Genomic DNA, 12,852 nt, shown 5'->3' with positions numbered 1-12,852 from the left:
AGAGCTGCTGGGATTAGAACCGGCGCCCATATGGGATTCCGGGGCGTTCAAGGCGAGGACTTAAGCCGCTAGGCCACGCCGCTGGGCCCGGCCTAATCACTTTCTACAAAAAGATTCTGGTTTATAACTGAAGGAGTGTACATAGAGAATGTTCCTCTTACCCTCTGGTCTTTTCTTCTAGTGCACCTTCCAAGAAATATAAACAACTGAAAACATGCCAGTTAAATCTCTATCCTAATACTATATATAGCATTAACTAAGGCCAGAGGACCTTTAGGCAGTGAGTTTGGAAACAACAGGCTATTTTGACAACAAACAATATTCTGTGTGGTGAGGCTCTAGTGGCCAAAGAGGTGGAGAGAAAGTGCCAGTTAGTCTGGACTGGGAAGCTGTGAGCAATTAACTATAATGCTGTCCACTAAAACTTCCCTAAATTCTGCAGTCTGGAGTCACACAAGACAGCAAGGCAACCTGAAAGCCACGAGTCTCTAAGTCACCAGGGGACTTGGTACATCCAAACATGATTCTTTTGGTGGGAATCTTCGTCAGATAAAGAGAATTGCTTACTGCAGCATCATGTGCTGACAAGAGGCACAATTTTTTTGGTTTTTTTTTCAAAGATGTATTTATTTTTATTGTAAAGTCAGATATACAGAGAAGAGGAGAGACAGAGGGGATGATCTTCCATCCAGTGATTCCTTCCCTAAGCAACTGCAATGGCTGGTACTCTGCCAATCCAAAGCCAGGTGCCCAGATCCTCTTCCCAGTGTGACATGGGGATGCAGGGTCCCAAGGTTTTGGACCATCCTTGAATGCTGTCACAGGCTACAAGCACAAGCTGGATGGGAAGCAGGATTGCCTGGATAAAACCAGTGCCCATATGGGATCACGGTGCGTTCAAGGCAAGGACGTGAGCCACCAGGCAAGGTACAGGCACAATCAGTTTTAATGGCATTCATTGGGACCCAAAATTCCCAGCTGGAAACAAAAAGTAAATGATAACTAAACTACTTGAAGACAAAGCAACCCTCAGACACTGACAGTGTCCTCAGGCCCTACAGTGTTGATGGCCCTTCTGGAGACCTAGAGACCCTTAAACCTTGAAAGCACTGCAGTTACATTAGTGCTGGCTGGGTGGCTCAAATCACAGCAGGAACTATTACTTCATCATCATCTTCCTCCTCTCACTTCTCACTGTTTACATTTTACCAGGAGGGCATGCTCACCAGACGGAGGTTCTTCAGCCCTGCCAACCCCTTAATTAATAAAAAGTTTTAAAAATCAATCAGTAGATATCAAATACCCTGTAATTTTCAATAGACACAGAAAATTAGATCAGGACAGACAGACACATCAGTCACTTATTTTACTCAAACACATCTCTGCTTTAAAAGATTATTTTACTTTTTACTGGAAAGTCAGATTTATAAAGAGAGAGACAGAGAAAAACATCTTCTGTCCACTGTCTTATTCCCCAGTTGTATGCAATGGCTGGAGTTGAGCTGATCTGAATCCAAGGGCCAGGAGCTTCATCCAGGTCCCCCACATGGGTACAGGGCCCAAAGGCCTTGGGCCAAACTCGAAATCTTTCCCATGCCACAAGCAGGGAGCTGGATGGGAATGAGGCAGCCTGGACATGAACGGGTGTGCATATGGGATCTCACACATACAGGGCAAGGATTTTAGCCACTAGGTTACTGCACTGAGCCCTTGCACATGTTTGCGGGGAGGAGCTTCATTTGTATCCACACTTATTTCTTCCCTGCACAGGGTTTTGTTGATGGGGTAGAATATTCCAAGCATAGCCTTTTGAGTAGCAGTATGAGTTGACATTCAACTGCTTTTAACTGTACAGGCTACCTTTTCTTTTTTTAAGATTTATTTATTTTTATTGGAAATGCAGATATACAAAGAGGAGGAGAGGTAGAGAGGAAGATCTTCTGTCTGATAATTCACTTCCCAAGCAGCCACAATGGCTGTCCCAATCTGAAGCCAGAAGCCAGGAGCTTCTTGCCAGTCTCCCACCTGGGTTCAGAGTCACAAACTTCGGGCCATCCTCAACTACATTGCCAGGCCACAAGCAGGGAGCTGGATGGGAAGCAGAGCGGCAGGGATTAGAACTGGCATGCATATGGTCATCCTGGCGCGTTCAAGGTGAGGACTTTAATGGCTACGCTATCATGCTGGGCCCCAGGTTACCTTTTATACTAGACCTTGATGCCTAAAATAACATATCCCAAAAGGATTATTATTTGGTATTTCATACCTTTTATGTCCTGTATCAGAAAGAATCTGTCAAGGGCTATTAGTTTATTATGGGAGTAGTTCGACCTGATAAGAAAATGCCTACTCTAATTGACTTCTGTTTGAAAATCCTATTGTCTTAAAAACTCCATCTTTTATGTTCTCTCAAATGTATGTCTCTTACACAGCATACTTTAAGATTCTTGAAGTTGTCATCACAGATAAATCCTCATTAGCAAGGAATTTGTCTGCATGAGTCTACTCCCAGTTTGACTCTTGGATGTAAAGCCAAATCATTTCATGTGAAATTTACCTTTTCTGCCTTAAAAATGAATGTCCTATGTCAAATATTGGATGCAGTGTAGGAAAAGTCAGTGACTTCAGCTTTATAAAGCTATGACGAGTATCTACATTTATTTAATCTTTTAGATTGGATTGTTTGCTATTGCTCTATGTGAAGATACATATCTTTCAGTAAACTACACTTTTCACTAAAAAGAGAGAGAGAGAGAGGAAACAATGGTCTCATACGGCTTCATCTCCTAGGGATTACTAGCACAGATCTCCAAAGTGAACTTTTAACTTGTTAATAGTAATAAAAATAGCTTGAAGTTATTGAGTGTTTCTGAGCTATTGGCATGATAATAAGCACGTAATTAAGCATTATTGCCTTTACCCTCTCCAAACACTTTATTAATTTGAATAAGTGCTGCTATTCTTAGTCCACATCATTAAATTGAATTATTGAGGGATTTTAGTTAACAGTGTGAGTGACATGGTTGGATTTGTTGATTGGTTGATTTTTTTTTTTTATTTTGGAATAGCAGATAGCAATACAGAGAGGAGGAGAAACAGAGAGTAACGTCTTTCATCTGATGGTTCACTCCCTAAGTGACTTCAAATGGCTAGAGCTAAACTGATCCAAAGCCAGAAGCCAGGAGCTTCTTGCAGGTCTCCCATGTGGTTGCAAGGTCAAGACTTTGCGTCATCCTTGACCGCTTTCCCAGAACACAAGCAGTTAGCTAGACAGGAAATGGGGATGCTGGGATTAGAACCAATGCCCATGGAGAATCAAGATGGCAGAATAGGGTAAGGAAACATTTAAATGGATGGAAAAACATTTAATCAGGATGAAGCAGAGAGGACATATTTCAGGAAGTAGGAAAAACAGAACAATAGCAGAGGGCTACCTGGAGACTGACAGACACAGGAAAGCAGCGGACACAGCGGTGTGGTTTTGCAGTGACTGATACTAAAGTAGCATTCAGCTAAGGGGCAATATGAACTCCACCAGCATCCAGGTGGGAAGAGACTTTCACTGGGAGCTCGGGAGGTGAACCCAGACAAAGAACTGTCCTTCCTGCTGGTTCGTTTGATTTGACCAGGAGCAGAGACAGAGCAGCAGATCCCAGACTCACAGTATGAGAATGGGGTGGATTTCATGGCCCAGTCAGCCCCCTAGAGCTGAATTGGGTGCCATTGTGTGTAAGGAGACAAAGGCAAGGGAAATGACTGAGTATACGCTGAGTGGGGAGTGAACTCATTTCTGATTCGGTGAACTGCATCAATGTGGCATTCTACAGGTTCTACCCAGGTCAGGAATGGTAGCCCTCAGACCTGATGGCCAGCAGATCAAGAACTACAGTAATGGTGCGTGAGGCACCATTTTGCACACTGTGGCAATAGCTTTGGGACTGCAGGGGACAACAGTGAATGGCACATGTGCTGAGCTCACGAGAACTCAATGAGTTCTATGGATTGCACTGGTCCCGCAGGAAAATAATACCAACTGCGGTATTGTACCAGTCAAAATAGGTCCATGTGGCACCTAGACCTAATGTCCAACAGGTTCCAACAAGATCAGTGCCACCAACAATCTAATTATTTAGGACACCTGGTATCTCTCTAATCCTGGGACCTACTCCAACCAGAAGTGGGAAAAAAGTTGCACAGACAATGGTGCAGACTCAGCACAGTATCACAGGATGTGGAGAGTGGTGAGCCAGGATCTGGGGCTGCGGAGACCACGGTGGGAATCTGACATAAGAACCCAGACCTGGAACTTGCTGGAGGTTGTGGCACAAGTGGCTGCAAGCAAAATGTTATGTACCAACTGCAATAAGTAAAATCGCATTGTAGACCTGTGGGTGACAGAGCTTAGAAACCTACCCCTAGAAGACTCTGCTAACCAGTAGTACAATGACCAAGAGCAAAAGAAGAGAAAAAGACACAGTGAATATTATCGAAAACTCCCCTGCAAAGGAATAAAACCCTATGCCAACCTCAGAGTTAACTGAGGAAGACATCGAGAAAATGGGGCACACAGAATCCATAAAACTCATTTTAAAGCTTCTGATCAACAATGAGAAGCTCATACAAGAGTTCAAAGAATTTAAGGAAGCAATAAAGCAAATCATGGCTGATATATCAGAAACTAAGAACACAGTAGAGCAAATTAAAAGTACAGTGGAGAGTCTCCAAAATAGAATGAAGCAAACAGAAGAAAAAAATCTCCGAACTGGAAGATATATCCGTCATCAAGGGGAAGCAAGCAAAACAAAAAGCTGGAAGCAGAGTTGGATCTGGCCAAAAAAAGTATTCAAGAATTCAAAGACACTATCAAGAGGGCAAATATAAGAGTTATGGGACTCCCAGAAGGTGCAGAAAGAGAAGCTGAGTTTGCAAATGTATTTAATGAAATCATAAAGGAAAATTTCCCTAATCTGGAGAAAGAATTAGGAAATAAGAGCCAGGAGGGGCACAGAACTCCCAACAGGCTTGATCAAAAGCGATCTTCACTAAGACACATGATTATCAAGCTCTCTTCAATTGAACATAAGGAAAAGATCCTGAAAAAAATCAACTGACATATAAAAGAATGCCAATTGTACTCACAGGAGATCTCTCACAGAAAACTCTACAGGCCAGAAGAGAATGGAGTGATATATTCCAGATTCTAAAAAAAAAAAAAAAAAAAAAAAGAAAAAAAAAAAAGTCAGCCTAGGATAACATATCCAGCAAAGCTTTCTTTTGTCTTTGAAAATGAAATAAAGTTCTTCCACACTAAAGAAAAGTTAAAAGAATTTGCCTCTTCCAAACCTGCCATACAAATGATACTTCAAGGTAATGTTGGCTTCATAGAATGAGTTTGGAAGGGTTGCCTCTTTTTCTATTGTTTTGAAGAGTTTGTAGAGGATTGGGGTCAGCTCTGTTTGGAATGTTTTGTAGAATTCTGGAGTGAAGCCGTCTGGGCCTGGGCTTTTCCTTGTTGGGAGGTCTTTAATCACTGATTCAATCTCTACTTCAGTTATGGGTTTGTTCAGGTCGTTTGTTGCCTCTGGGCTAAGTTTTGGCAAGTGGTAGAAGTCTAAGAACTTTTCCATTTCTTGGTGATCTTCTGATTTGTTGGAGTACAGTGCTTTGTAGTAATTTCTAATTATGGCCTTAATGGATGCGGTGTCTGTTGTTATGTTGCCTTTTTCATCTTTGATGCTGTTAATTCTTGCCTTCTCTTGTTTTTTCTTTGTCATTCGGGCCAGTGGGGTGTCTATCTTGTTTATCTTCTCAAAAAACCAGCTTTTTGATTCATTGATTTTGTGTATGGTTTTTTTTATTTCTATCTGGTTGATTTCCTCCCTTGTTTTGATGATTTCTTGTTTCCTATTGTGTGTGGGGCTCTTCTGCTGTTGTTTTTCCAGTTCCTGGAGGTGTGTGTTTAGTTCCTGTATTTGGCGCCTCTCTTGGGCCTTGACATGAGCTCCAATTGTGATGAGTTTACCCCGTAGCACTGCTTTGGCAGTGTCCCACAAATTTTGGAATGTTGTGTCAGAGTTTTCATTGGTTTCCATAAATTTTTTGATCTCATCTTTAATTTCTTCTCTGATCCATTGTTCGTTTAGTAGCATATTGTTCAGCCTCCAAGAGTTTCTGTATTTCCTGGGGCATTTTGAATTGCTGATTTCCAGCTTCATTCCGTGGTGGTCTGAGAGGGTACATGGTATGATTCCTATCTTTTTGAAGTTATTTAGGTTTGCTTTGTGTCCTATCATGTGGTCGATCCTGGAGAAGGTGCCATGCACTGCTGAAAAAAATGTATAATCTGTGGCCTTAGGGTAAAAAATTCTATAAATGTCAACCAAGTCCAGTTGTTCTATTGTTTGAGACTCCAGATGCAGTAGAAATCAAGACCAAAATAAACAATTGGGACCTCATCAAACTAAGAAGCTTCTGTACAGCTAGAGAAACAATCAACAAAGTAAAAAGGCAACCCACAGAATGGGAGAAGATCTTCGCACACGACATAGGTGATAGAGGGCTGATCTCCAGAATATACAAAGAGCTACAAAACAACCAAAATGTCAAAACAAACAAGCCACTCAAGAAATGGGCACGGGAAATGGGCAAACACTTCACAAAGGAACAAACCCAAATGGCAAATAAACATATGAAAAAATGCTCAAATTCCCTGGCAAAAAGGGAAATCCAAATTAAAACATCAATGAGGTACCACCTAACGCCAGTAAGACTGGCCCACATGAATAAAAGCACCAATGACACTTGTTGGCGAGGTTGCGGGGAAAAGGGAACCCTACTCCACTGCTGGTGGGGCTGCAGGCTGGTACAGCCTCTATGGAAATCAGTATGGAGAATATTCAAACAACTCAAATTCAACACACCGTATGATCCAGCAATAGCACTCCTAGGAATATATCCAGAACACTTGTTCTATGAGAAACCAACATGCACTCCTATGTTCATAGCAGCACAATCAGTAATTGCAAAAACATGGAAACAACCAAAATGCCCATCAACAGAGGATTGGATAAGAAAGCTATGGTTCATCTACTCCATGGAATACTACTCAGCTATTAAAAAAAACAAAATGCAGTTCTTTGTGGCCAAATGGGCCAAACTGGAAACCATAATGCTAAGGGAAATGAGCCAATCCCAAAAGGTTAAATACCACATGTTTGCCTTAATTTAAGATGATATGATCTTATGTATAACATTTTATGTTTTGAATGTTATAGGTTGTGTATAAACTAAAATTGAAGTATAGGTGAGGTGGTCACAGAAGGTGGCTGGGAACTCGCATTTACTTTTAACATATTGGTTACTCATTACTATGTCAATTAATTCCATAATGATGTAAATTTTTGCTGATGGTATGTTGGAGCTTTCAATTGACTGGGAAGATACTCTGCTGGCTCTGTCTTCAGACCAGAGAGGGTATACCTTAGAAGCCGTTGAACTTGATGGGACAATAAGATGCTGGACTCTATGTTTGGTATACGCTTGCAATGGGGAAATCTCAACTGAACTTGAACTGTGGTTATGCAACAAGGTGGAGGAATCCACCATGGTGGGAGGGTTTGGGGAGGGGTGGGGAGAACCCAAGTATCTATGTAACTGTGTCACATAATACAATGTAATTACTGAAGTTAAATAATAAATAATTAAAAAAAAACAAAAAAAAAAAACAAATGATACTTCAAGATGTTCTCTTGACATAGAAGAGGAATAGCACCAACCAAAATCAAAGGCAAATGTGAAGAACATCCCAGTAAAATGACAACAGAAGATAAAACCAATGAACAACCCATTCCTAAAATGACAGGACCAAAGTGACACACATACATATTAAACTCTGAATGTAAATGGCTTAAGCTCAACCAAACATCATAGATTAGTAGACTGGATTAAAAACCAAAATCCACCTGTTTATTGTCTAGAGGAGAAACACTTCACCAACAAAGATCAGCAGAAACTCTATCGCATGGGTTTTGTTGTTTTCTGTTGTTTTCATCTCTTCAAAACACTTTCTTCTGATTAAATCATTCAATGACTCATAGACCATGCAGTGGCATTATTTTCTTCAAGAAGGTTCTTGATTTTCATTTCTTCAGCTACACATGGACAATAGGAATCTGGACTGTCTGCCATTGTCCATGCCTGCAATGATGGACATATGACTCTATAGGAAGCACTGTTTGTTAGTAATGATATAGAGGAACCAGATGGGGGGGCGGGAATTAGGGAGGGGATAAGGGAATATGGAACTGTATCATAAAATGATAATAATAATAATAATAAAATGTAAAGAAAAATTAAAAGAACCAATGCCAATATGAGATCCTGGCGCATTCAAGGCAAGGACATTAGCTGCTAGGCTATTGTGCCAGGACCCTAGGTTGTGATTTAAAGTTAAAACCCTGATTATAGATTTTGTTTTCAAAACTGCACATTTCCAAAGAAGATAGAGAATACACTGGATGGTTAAATCGGTGTGTGGGTGGATGTACAACTAACGAACATGAAGAGGAAATTAATGAACTTCCTGCCTACACTCATAAAGCTACTCTTTACATTTAGCCCAATGTACATGTCCCGAAAATTGACATATGGTATTTTGTTAAACTTCTAAAGACTCTGTATAATATGGCGCACGGGGTGAGCGCTGAGCCGCCAGTGTGCACGGGGCCGACAGGTGAGCCCTGATGTCTGCTCTCACCGCTCGCAGGTCACCATGGGCAATGTGTTGACTGCTAGCTCGCTACTCGGGGGCTGAGGACGACGGGTCCTTCAGCTGCCTGCCTAAACCCCGCATGTCAGTGGAGTATCACCGGAAGTGCAAGGAGCTGTTTCCAATTCAGATGGAAGGGGTCAAGCTCACAGTCAACAAAGGTTAGAGTAAGCACTTCCAGGTCAATCACACAGTTGCTCTCAGCACAATTAGGGAGTCCAACTACCACTTTAGGGTCAGGTATGTGGGGACGAAGCAGCTGAGCCCCACGGAGGCATTCCCCATGCTGGTGGGGGACATGGACAACAGTGGCAGCCTCAACGCTCAGGTCATCCATCAGCTGGGCCCCAGACTCAGGTTCAAGTTAGCCATTCAGACCCAAGTTTGTGAATTGGCCATCCAGCAGCCCAAGTTTCTTAATTGGCAATTAGACAGGGAACACTGGGGGTCTGACTCCACTGCAGCCGTGACCTTGGATAACGCTGATGTGTTGGTGGGCTCAGGAATCCCCGTGGCCCACTACCTGCAGAGCATCACGCCGAGCTTGGCCCTGAGTGGAGAACTGGTTTACCACCAGCAGCTTGGGGAGGAGGGCACCATCATTTCCCTGACCGGCAAATACACACTGACTAAATGGTTGACAACAGTCACACTGGGCCAGACAGGCATGCACGCAACATAATACCACAAAGGTAGTGAGCTGCTGCAGGTGGGCGTGGAGTTTGAGGCCAGCACACGGCTGCAGGAAACCAGTGTCTCCTTCAGATACCAGCTGGACCTGCCCAAGGCCTGCTCTTCCAAGGCTCTGTGGACAGCAACTGGATTGTGGGTGCCACGCAGAAGAAGCTCCCGCCACTGCCCCTGATGCTGGCCCTCAGCGCCTTCCTGAAACACCACAAGAACAAGTTGCAGTGCGGTTTTGGCCTCACCGCTGACTGAGCGCCCAGGACCCCACATCTGCCCACTATCTTCCCACCCTCCTGGGGTCAGAGGCCCTGGCCAGGAGGGGTCCTTGGCCCAGGCTGGCTGCTTAAGAGGGGACTGTGCAAATGAGAGCTGTGTCGGTAGTCTCACCATGGGGCAGTATGTCCAGTGGGCCTGGGATCCCAGAGGGGATTCTGGAGGCAACCGCTGTGACTACTCATCTTCCTGGACACTTTTGGAGTTCTCAGTGGTAATACCAGTGATAGCAGACACAGGTGAGCATGGAATTTAGAGGAAGGCCCTTCTGCACATTCTGTCTTATAAGCCTATTTTAAGCTTAGTGGTCAGTTCCTACTGGTCTCATTTGAGCAAACAAGTGGCATTCCCACTTGCTGAAAATAATCATGTATTGGGTCAGCTGGCTGAACCTCTGCCTGCAGGCACCTTGGTCCCATGTGGTGCAGATTTTGGGTTGCATGGGATGTAGTTCTGTGCTGCTCCCTACTTATTCCCAGAAGGGAGGTGAGGACGGCTGCGTGCCTACGTGTTCCACAGATAATGGAGGAGCTTTTCGTCTGTCTCTCCTTCACTCTGCGACTAGCCTTTGCAATGAATGTGAATAAATACTGTTTTCAGCGTGGTGGCCTAGATGCTAATGGTCTTGCCTGGAATGTGCCGGGATCCCATATGGGTGCCAGGTCTAATTCTGGCGGCCCTGCTTCCCATCCCGCTGCCTGACTGGGGCCTGGGAAAGCAGTTGAGGACAGTGCAATGCTTGGGACCCTGCATGCATGAGGGAGATTGCAAAGAATCTCCTTGCTTCTGGCTTTGGATCAGCCCAGATCCAGCTGTTCTGGTCACTTGGGGAGTGAATCATAGGACAAAAGATCTTCCTCTCTGTTTCTCCTCCTCTCTGTAGAGATAACGCTGTAACAAATATAAATAAACAAAGAAATCTTGAAACTCAATGAGTTATGGGCCCAGTGTGATAGCCCAGTGGTTAAAGTCCTTGCTTTGCATGTGCCGAGATTCCATGTGGACACCAGTTTGTATCCCGGCTTTGGCACTCCGCTTCCATCGCCCTTCCCGTGGTTAGGGAAAGCCACTGAGGGCTGTCCAAAACCTTGGGACCCTGCATCTGCATGGTTGAACCTGAAGAGACTACTGGCTCCTTGCCTCAAATTAGCTTAGCTCTAGCCCTTGTGGTTCCTGGGGGAGGTAACCAGCAGTGGGAAGATCTTTCCTTCTGTGTCTGCTTTTCTCTGTCAATCTGACATTCCAATGAAATGCACTACATCTTTAAAACTCAATACAAAAATAAATGAATTGGAAAACAGAAGGGTGGCACTGCACCCACGATTAGAACCTTTGAATACGTTAGTTTGTGTGATGTGGTCCCTGACGCTATTCATCCTTCTACTCTATACATTTCTAGATTTTCAACATCTTATGATGTCTGTTCTCAATTTTTCTGAAGTACACAAAACACCAAACGCCTTCTGTGCATACCAGAATCTTCTGGAATCAGTGGTTCAACTAAACGTAGAAGCCATTCCTAAAAACATTTCCATTGTGTTGAATATGTAAACTTAACTCATCTCTGCCATAAACATAGCACCTAAACAAACATCAATGAATATTTCATTTTTTCTGCACATTTCATATAATGCAATGATGATACACAGGAGTGGTTTCTAGCTCACCGGAAAGGATTTTGCTCTTTATAGGAGAGACGTGGGTATCTGGGAATTCTGATTCTGCCCAGGAATTATGCAATCAATTCCCCATAGTCACAGAGGAACTGCTAATATTTCTTAGGCCGACAAAATTAGGCTAAATATGTTGAAATCGCTTAAAACCCATATTCAAAGGTCCTACTTTGTATCTTTTGAAAGCTTCAGTTTGCACAAAATACACGAGAAAATGTTGGAAATAGATTCAACCAGAGAAATGGAACAATCCATGAGCGACACACTGAAGTAATTTATCAAGCCACCATCATTGTCATCTGTGGATATTCTTGCACAGAATGCGAGGCCCACAGATGATCTCTTAAAGTTAATTGTAAGGGCAGATAGTAGATTCATTGTGCTGCCCGTTGCTGTCGAGAAGAATCTCAGAAATCACCGTCTACCTGTTGGCAGGAACACAACCTGGGAAAATGAGATTTGCTCAAATACGAAACAAAAAATGTGTATTTTCTTTCTTGAATAAGGAGTCTCAACTCAAACTAGCACTTAAACCCAATAGCTGATTGTTTTACAGGCTGAGCGTTCAATTGAACATCAAGCACAGCCAATAGTCTTAGATCAAACTCAATCAAGGTTTGGAGAATGTAGCTTTGTGGGTTTGAAGCAGAGAGGCTAGCTATTTATCATGGATTTCAAGTGTCCCTTTAGTGTGTTAAAGTAAAGGAGTCCATGAAGTGACTGTTTAGATTGGCAAATTAAAAGGAAAAAAGACAGAGAGAAAAAGAGAGAGAGAGAGAGAGAGAGAGAGAGAGAGAGAGAGAGAGAGAGAGAGAGAGAGAATTAGAGCCCAAGTCGTGGACATGTGATTTAGAAAGAAACATTGATTTGTGTTATGTTTAGGCCTATCTGGCTACAGAGATGAGTCTTTAACCACCTCAACATTTATCATCCACTCTAGTCTTAAACTTCTGTATGCAAATTTGTTGTTTTTCTTAAAATTTATTTCTTTTTATTGCAAAGTCAGATATATAGGAGAGATGGAGAATTCTAAACTTGAAAAATCAGAGTGACATACCGTTCCAAAGAGGGAAGGGACATTGTAGGAAACTTGCATGAATTGAGAGTAGAGAGTGTATGTGTGTGTGTGTGTGTGTGTGTGTGTGTGTGTTTTGAGTGTTTGTGTGTGGTGTGTGTGTGTGTGTCTTAATGTCTGCCACTGCTCAGAACATTCCCTTGCATCTTAGCTTCTGAAACCTTCCAGGGAAGGCAGATGAGTAGCACTTGCACCTTCTCTCGTCCCTCCTGAAGTGCCCAATCCAACCCTGCTCCAACCCACTGATAGAGAAGTCTGACATATCCTGTTCCTCGAATCTTACCTTATGTCTTAAATCCCAAACTCCCTGCTTGAGACAGGCAACTGCTAAGCTTCTTTCTAGAATATTGCATTTTATCTTAACAAATACTTCAAAT

The 12,852-nt window shown here is 42.9% G+C and overlaps 1 pseudogene; it reads left to right on the top strand.

Moving 5' to 3' along the window:
* The first annotated feature begins 8,682 nt into the window (after positions 1-8,682).
* LOC131483045 (mitochondrial import receptor subunit TOM40 homolog) lies at positions 8,683-9,706 on the top strand (annotated as a pseudogene).
* Positions 9,707-12,852: the final 3,146 nt, after the last annotated feature.

The sequence above is a fragment of the Ochotona princeps genome, chromosome 22 (genome assembly GCF_030435755.1).
Source record: "Ochotona princeps isolate mOchPri1 chromosome 22, mOchPri1.hap1, whole genome shotgun sequence".
NCBI classification, from domain to species: domain Eukaryota; kingdom Metazoa; phylum Chordata; class Mammalia; order Lagomorpha; family Ochotonidae; genus Ochotona; species Ochotona princeps.
Note: the sequence above shows the minus strand (reverse complement) of the source record. Positions and strands in the feature narration are given on the sequence as shown.